Raw genomic sequence first — 7,342 nt, forward strand, 5'->3', positions numbered from 1 at the left:
ACATTTTCGGTCCCTTCACATGCTTTTCTTAACAGGACGTGCTTGTTGGCATAAAAAAGAAAGTGCTCACCGTGCTCACCGGTGAGTCTCAGCTTTTCCACCTTTGCTTTCTTTAAGAAACTTGGTTAAAGCTTTTTGAGAAATAAGCTTCATTGAGTCTTTGGATCCTGCCCTGGAGAGAAGGAACCCACCCCTGATTCCTGAGCTGACTGGCTTCGGGACGTGGATTCTGAAGTCTTAGGCAGTTTGTGGTCAGTGTTACCGTGTTCGACGATTTCCAGCTCCTGTTCAGGGACGGCTGTGTCTCTGCGTCAGTCCAGGAGCAGAGGGAAGGTGACGGTGCAGGGCAGGCCTGGGCCTGGCCATGCTCCCCTCTCTCCCGCGGCCCCTGTGAGAGAGGGGAGGGGGCCGGGCTTCCAGGCCGTGTCCTCTGTGATCTGGGCACAGACCCAGGACCGTCCTTGGTCGGCACACGTCCTGCTAAGCTTTCCAGGGACATCCCACAGCAGCCCAGGAAGGCCAGAGGGGCCCAAGTAGCTTTGTCTTGGCTCATCTTCCAGAGTTTTGAAATTTTTCCTGACTTTGCTTTGCTGCCTGATATGGTAGACAGTGGGGCTTCCCTGGGGTCACAGTGGGAAAGAATTTGCCTGCAAGGCAGCAGTTGCAGGTTTGATCCCTGGGTCTAGAAGATCCCCTGAAGGAGGGTATAGCAATCCATTCCATTAGCCTTGCCTGAAGAGCCCCAGGGACAGAGGAGCCTGGCGGGCTACAGTCCATGGGGCCGCAGAGAGTCGGACACAACCGAAGTGAGTGAGCGGTAAGCACAGCATGCGGCAGACAGTCTCTTGGAAGGAGGAGCCCTGAGCCCCGCCGCCGCCCTGCCCGCGCCCAGGTGCCGTCTGCATCGTGATGCCTTCCCCTCTGGGGCGGCCTGGCTGCGCCGGTCAACCTTTGGGAGCAGGTGCGTTCAGAGGGTTATTAGAGTGACTCAGGGCTGCTCTACCTTCTGCAGCTACAGGGGAAACTCTTCGTCGAGGGGGGCTGGAGTGGTTAATTAAAATGTTAATAGGATTTATAGGAGGATTAAAGAGGAGATGTATGCGGGACTTTGGAGTAAGGGAGTGTGAGATCAGAGCTGCCGGGAGTCCTCGAGGAGGCTGCCTGTGAGAAGGGGCTCCACCCGCCGCCGCCCAGGCCCGCCCCCGTGGCTCCCTCCCGGACTCGGGACCCCCCCCAGGGCCTGGCCCCCAGCCCGGTCCACCCCCAGGGCTGACTGTGTGGTCCTGCTGCTGAGTTCCCGACACACGTTGCCTCGCTGCCCACCTGAGTGAGGAAATGAAAACTCTCACCGCCCCCACCCTGGGCCCTGGGCCTCTGCCTACAGGTGCCACATGCTTTCACAAGAGCTGAGTGTGACGCTAGGCACACCTGTGGACACACACCTCGGCGGCAGGGCTCACGAGGCCGCGGAAGTGACACAGGTCTCTTTCTTCGTCATTTTTTCTGGGAAACGTTTGGTGCTGCTCTGGCTTTGGGCATAACTGAGACATCATCTTGACGGGCATCAACCCAAGGCCGTAGCACGTCAGGCGGGTGGTGATGTTGCTTGGGGCTCATTAAAGTCTTGGTTTAAAGCAACACTTATCTAGCAAATACAAAAACGACCGGACCCCTGAGGCGCAGTGGGCCCTGCCCCCACGATGCTCCCCCACCTCCCTGGACACTCGAGGGACTGACCCCCGGGGGTACCACCCATTGGAACCTGTCCTGCCTCATCGGGGAGCACGGCTCTGACAGCTGAGATTCCGGGAGGAAGGGCATCAGACCGTGCTCGTCCCGCAGTCTGAAACAGCTCTTGGTGTCAGTGGTGTTGGAGAAATGAGTCACCAGGCCCTGGAGGCTGTGACACTCACTCTGCTGGCCCAGGGCCGGCTCTGAAGGTCACAGGGAGAGGCCCTGCATCAGGATGGCCAGGACGCTCACCTCTGAGCCACCGAAAAAATGCATCTCCTGTCAGAGCTGGCGTCTGTCCAGTGCCGCCTCGTGTAGCCACAGGCTCCAGGAAGTCTTCACTCCAGATCCCGGACTTTGAACTTGCGGGAGCACTCATTGCAAAAGATCCTGATGGTGGGAAAGAACGAGGGCAGGAGGAGAAGGGGGTGACAGAGGATGAGATCGTTGGATGGCATCACCAACTCAAAGGACATGAGTTTGAGCAAATTCTGGGAGACAATGAGGACAGAGGAGCCTGTCATGTTGCAGTCTATGGAGTCAAGGAATCAGACATGACATAGCGACCAAACAGCAACACACACATGCCCGCTCCTTCACCAGATTGTCGTCCGGATCCACGGGGGGATGAGTAGAAGGAGGTCGGCTGTGTGTGGAGCCGTCGGGCAGGTTTGGGGGGCCCACCCATGGTCTGCACCCACAGCGTGTGTTCACCATCTGAACCCCCAGGCCCACCTCCCCATGTGACTCTCTGTCTCTGTCGGGTCCCCGGGCAGTGGGGGTGGGAGCCCACATCACTCGGGTCCTTCACGGCGGTGGGATTCCTGTAAACACCCCCCGGGCCACCGCTCTGTTCTGTCCAGACCCACGTGTGCTGTTGTCCACAACCCGAAACCCCTCCCCTGGGGAAATGGGCAACTCGGGTGCTCTGTCTGCGTGCTGCTTCAGAGACGTGCCAGCTCAGTCGGTGTGGACCCCTGGCGTGCTCCCCGCTCGCACCGCCTTCCCGAGAGCCCCTCCGAGGAGCCTCCTCCTCGCTGTCCATGCCCCCCGCCCCTGCCGCCACTCTGAAGTCTCCAGACTGGCCTTGATCCCGGTCCTCCTCTCTGCACTGGTGCCCTCACCCCGTGAGCTCACAGATCACATGGGTCCATGAAAGAAATGCCACTGACCCTGAGGTTCACTCTGAAAGCCGTGAAACTGACTCCAGGGAGCCAAGAGAAGCCACTAGGAGTCTGATTTCAGACATCCTGCAAAACCAACCACAACGAGCGTCTGCCCTGCAAAGATGGAGCAACGTGGGGTGAAGGGGGCAACAGAGGGCAATGCAGACTCCCTTCCGGAGGGGGCTCCAGACGCCTGCATTTTACTTAATGAGTAAAGCAGCTTTTGTGTAAACGCTGCCATTTTCAGAGCAGCGTTTGCTGCCTGTGCACAGACATGCAGTAAGCAGCTGTTGCTGGTTTTAGTCGCTCAGTTGTGTCTGAAAAAGACTCTTCACAACCTAATGGACGGTAGCCTGCCAGGCTCCTCTGTCCACGGGATTCTCTAGGCAAGAATATTGGAGTGGGTTCCATTCCCTTCTCCAGAGGATTTTCCTGCCCCAGGGATGGGACGAGTGTCTCCTGCATTGGCAGGTGGATTCTTTACCCCTGAGCTGCCAGGAAAGCCCCACGGTAAGCTGACTGCCCGCTGCACACACGGGGGAATACATGCTATATAGTGCTTCCCAGTGTGGGACCAAGCTTGCCCCAGGACAGGGGCCATCTTGTCAACCCTCTGCCGGGAACGAGAAGCGGAGGGGATGGGGCGTCTCCTCTGCCGTTTAGTTGCGGGGACCTGGACCGGCAGCCTGCCTTCCAGTTGCCTTATTTGCACACCAACCTGCAGGCCCTGGTGAGACCAGGAGACGGTGAGACCAGGAGACAGCAAGACCCCAGCAAGAGCCCCTCTTCCTCCCGGGACCCTCACAGAACCCATGACTCCTGCCCAGGTGTTCCCAGGGGTGGAGGGGCCCCCTGATCCCCCAAGCCTTTCCTGTCTGCACAGTTCCCATGGGAAGGAGCCCTGGTACTTTCAGATGTAAGATGTCAAGTTCAAGTCCAGCCACCCTTGGGAAATTGTCACTCTAGAGAATACCAGAGAACTCCTGAGACGATGTGCTGTTTTGATACATATATATCTTTTATGAGGAGAAAATCCAAAGCTGTCAACAGATTCTCTGAAATGCTCAGAATGTGTCTTCATGATGCAGGCTCTCTCTGGAAGGACGGCTCAGCTCACCCACATGGGAAGACTTCTGTGAATCCGGGCGGCTCCAAATCCTGGCCCTGAGGTTTGGGGTCAAAGTTCTTTGCATCTGGGGAAGGACGGTCGGCTGATAGGAAAGAGAAGATGCTGGGTGTGGTCTGTGATGGTTAATCTCCTGTGTCAACTTGGCCAGCCCGCGGCCCCCAGAAATTCAGTTAGACACCGGTATGGAGGTTGCTGTGTTAGGAACCTTTTAGACATGGTTAGATCAGTAGACTTTGAGTAAAGTGGGTTGCCCTCCCTCACCTAATCAGCAGAAAGTTTTAAGAGAAAGAGACCGAGGTTCCCCTTGAAAAAGGGGACTCTGGCTCCAGCCCTCCCCGAGGCTGCCAGCCCACCCTGCAGCTTCAGAAGTGGTGGCCTTGGTAATCACACGGGCTGAGCCCCTACACTGAATCCACCCCCCCCCCATATGTGCAGACATGCACACAGAGACACTCACACCCATTACTGGCGCTGTCTCTCTGAAGAGCCCTGACTAATAAGCAGTCCCCGTTTTCCAATGAACGTGTATTAGCAATTAGTGCTAAGGATTTCCATACACGATTTAATTCTCAAAATGACTCTGTGAGGAGGTCATGGCCCAATTCTGGGGCCACGTAGAGAGTTGGGGTCAGGGTGCCCCTGCTCCTCTCCTGAAGCCCCTGGTCGGGCGGGGTGGGCCTCGGGCCCGTGCAGGGCTGAGCCCTTCCTGCGGGTGCAGCGGGCAGTGTCTGCAGCTCTGGGCCAGATGATGCCCTCCGCACCGGGCCCCTCCTCGTCCGCTCCTCAGCTCCTTCTGGAGGCTGTGTGCCTGTGCGTCCCCCTCAGACATGGGGAAGCCTGAGCCTGGGCCTGGGGGCCCCCGGGCCGGGCTGTCTGCAGCTTGGCTACTGCTCTGTCTCCATGACCCTCCCTCCGTCCCGTCTCGGTCCTGGCAGGAGGCCATGCCTCCCGGGGAGCCCTGGGGACAGGCAGCCCGGGCCGCCGGCTCCTGAGAGGTGCAGATGGACTTGGCGGGCATGCCCGCCGGGACGTGAGTTCTCTTTTCTGGCCAAGGGACTTGGCAGGGCCCGGACCCCGTGGGGAGATGAGGGTGCTCGGGGCCTCTCCTGTGGAGCAGGCTTCTCCAGAGCCACTCAGCGCTGACCACACTCCCCACCATCCAGCCACCCCTTCCAGGGGCGAGGGGGAGGAGGGCAGCTGCACAGAGGTGTGGGTGCCGCACCCCAGCCCCTCTTGCAGCGGGCCAGCTTCCTAGCCGGCTGCCAGCCCCCAGCCCCGCCAAACTGCCCCCCTCCCGTCTGCCCCTCTCCCGTCTGCCCCTCTCCCAGCTTCCCCTCCCCCATCTGCCCCTCCCCCGTCCGCCCCTCCCCCGTCCGCCCCTCTCCCAGCTGCCCCTCTCCCGTCCGCCCCTCCCCCGTCTGCCCCTCTCCCAGCTGCCCCTCCCCCGTCCGCCCCTCTCCCGTCCGCCCCTCCCCCAGCTGCCCCTCTCCCGTCCGCCCCTCCCCCGTCTGCCCCTCTCCCAGCTGCCCCTCCCCCGTCCGCCCCTCTCCCGTCCGCCCCTCCCCCGTCCGCCCCTCCCCCAGCTGCCCCTCTCCCGTCCGCCCCTCCCCCGTCTGCCCCTCTCCCAGCTGCCCCTCTCCCGTCCGCCCCTCTCCCGTCCGCCCCTCCCCCGTCCGCCCCTCCCCCAGCTGCCCCTCTCCCGTCCGCCCCTCCCCCGTCTGCCCCTCTCCCAGCTGCCCCTCCCCCGTCCGCCCCTCTCCCAGCTGCCCCTCCCCCATCTGCCCCTCCCCCAGCTGCCCCTCCCCCGTCCGCCCCTCCCCCAGCTGCCCCTCTCCCGTCCGCCCCTCCCCCGTCCGCCCCTCCCCCAGCTGCCCCTCTCCCGTCCGCCCCTCCCCCGTCTGCCCCTCTCCCAGCTGCCCCTCTCCCGTCCGCCCCTCTCCCGTCCGCCCCTCCCCCGTCCGCCCCTCCCCCGTCTGCCCCTCTCCCAGCTGCCCCTCCCCCGTCCGCCCCTCTCCCAGCTGCCCCTCCCCCAGCTGCCCCTCCCCCGTCCGCCCCTCTCCCAGCTGCCCCTCCCCCGTCCGCCCCTCTCCCAGCTGCCCCTCCCCCATCTGCCCCTCTCCCGTCCGCCCCTCCCCCGTCCGCCCCTCCCCCGTCCGCCCCTCTCCCAGCTGCCCCTCTCCCGTCCGCCCCTCCCCCGTCCGCCCCTCCCCCGTCCGCCCCTCTCCCAGCTGCCCCTCTCCCGTCCGCCCCTCCCCCGTCTGCCCCTCTCCCAGCTGCCCCTCCCCCGTCCGCCCCTCCCCCGGCTGCCCCCTCCCATCTCCCCTCCCCCGTCTGCCCCCTCCCGTCTCCCCTCCCCCGTCCGCCCCTCCCCCGGCCGCCCCTCCCCCGTCTGCCCCTCCCCCGTCTGCCCCTCCCCTGGCTGACCCTCTCCCGTCTGCCCCTCTCCTGGCTGACCCTCTCCCGGCTGCCCCTGGGTGGTCCCCTCTCAGGACCCCCGGCCTGTGGACCGGCTTGGGCAGCCGCTCTCACTCCAGGCTTGTCCTAAACCTTGGCGCTCCCAGGGGGGCCCGGGTCCCATCCCGTCAGGCACGGACAGGCCAGCCACGCCACCTCCAGGCACGCGCCTTCAAGGATGAGCAGCTCACGTGAAGCTGTCACTCACGGTCCAGCCCCGTGGAAGGGGCCGCTCGGCCCCTCGGGGAGAGGCCTGGAGTGGACGGGAGGGCCGGGTCAGTGGGGGTGCCCTCCAGGGGCCTGGGAAGGGGAGAGCACGTCCCGTGGCGGGAGTCTCCGTCCCATGCTGCCTTGCTCCCCGTTAGCAGACTCCGGAGCTGCACGCCTCTTATGCCCCATAGACGAGCTCACACCCGCTGCCTGCGTCTGCCTCCCACACCCGCCGTGTCCTTGCCTTCCCGGAGGAGCCCATGCTGCGCACGGTGGGGGGGTCTGCTCCACTCCAGGTCTGGGGGTCCCACCTCGCCCCTCCTGGACACCAGCCCTTGGTCTGCTGCATCCCGCACCCCTGGATCCAGTCATGTCTTCAGTCCCCCCCTCTGACCACGGTGGACAGCTGGTCTCCCCCAGTCTCTCCGCATGGCTCCTGATGCCGCGGTGCCCCCTGACCACCGCGGGGCTGGTGGTCCCCACCTGGCCCCCGCCCCCTCTGCACGCGCTCGGGGACCCGGGACCGTGGCGCGTGCTCCTCTGCAGGGCCCGGTGGTCAATGAGCACCACCCAACTTGGCTGTGGGCCAGCCACAGGGGTCAGGGCAGGGGTGGCCCGGGCAGGGGTGGCTGGCCCCACAAACGCCGGGGCC

General features: G+C 63.5%; 1 pseudogene; it reads left to right on the forward strand.

Annotated features, from left to right (window-relative positions):
- Positions 1 to 5,042: 5,042 nt before the first annotated feature.
- Positions 5,043 to 6,675, forward strand: LOC133049379 (basic proline-rich protein-like; annotated as a pseudogene).
- The last annotated feature ends 667 nt before the right edge of the window (positions 6,676 to 7,342 follow it).

This window comes from Dama dama, chromosome 30 (assembly GCF_033118175.1).
Source record: "Dama dama isolate Ldn47 chromosome 30, ASM3311817v1, whole genome shotgun sequence".
Lineage (NCBI taxonomy): Eukaryota > Metazoa > Chordata > Mammalia > Artiodactyla > Cervidae > Dama > Dama dama.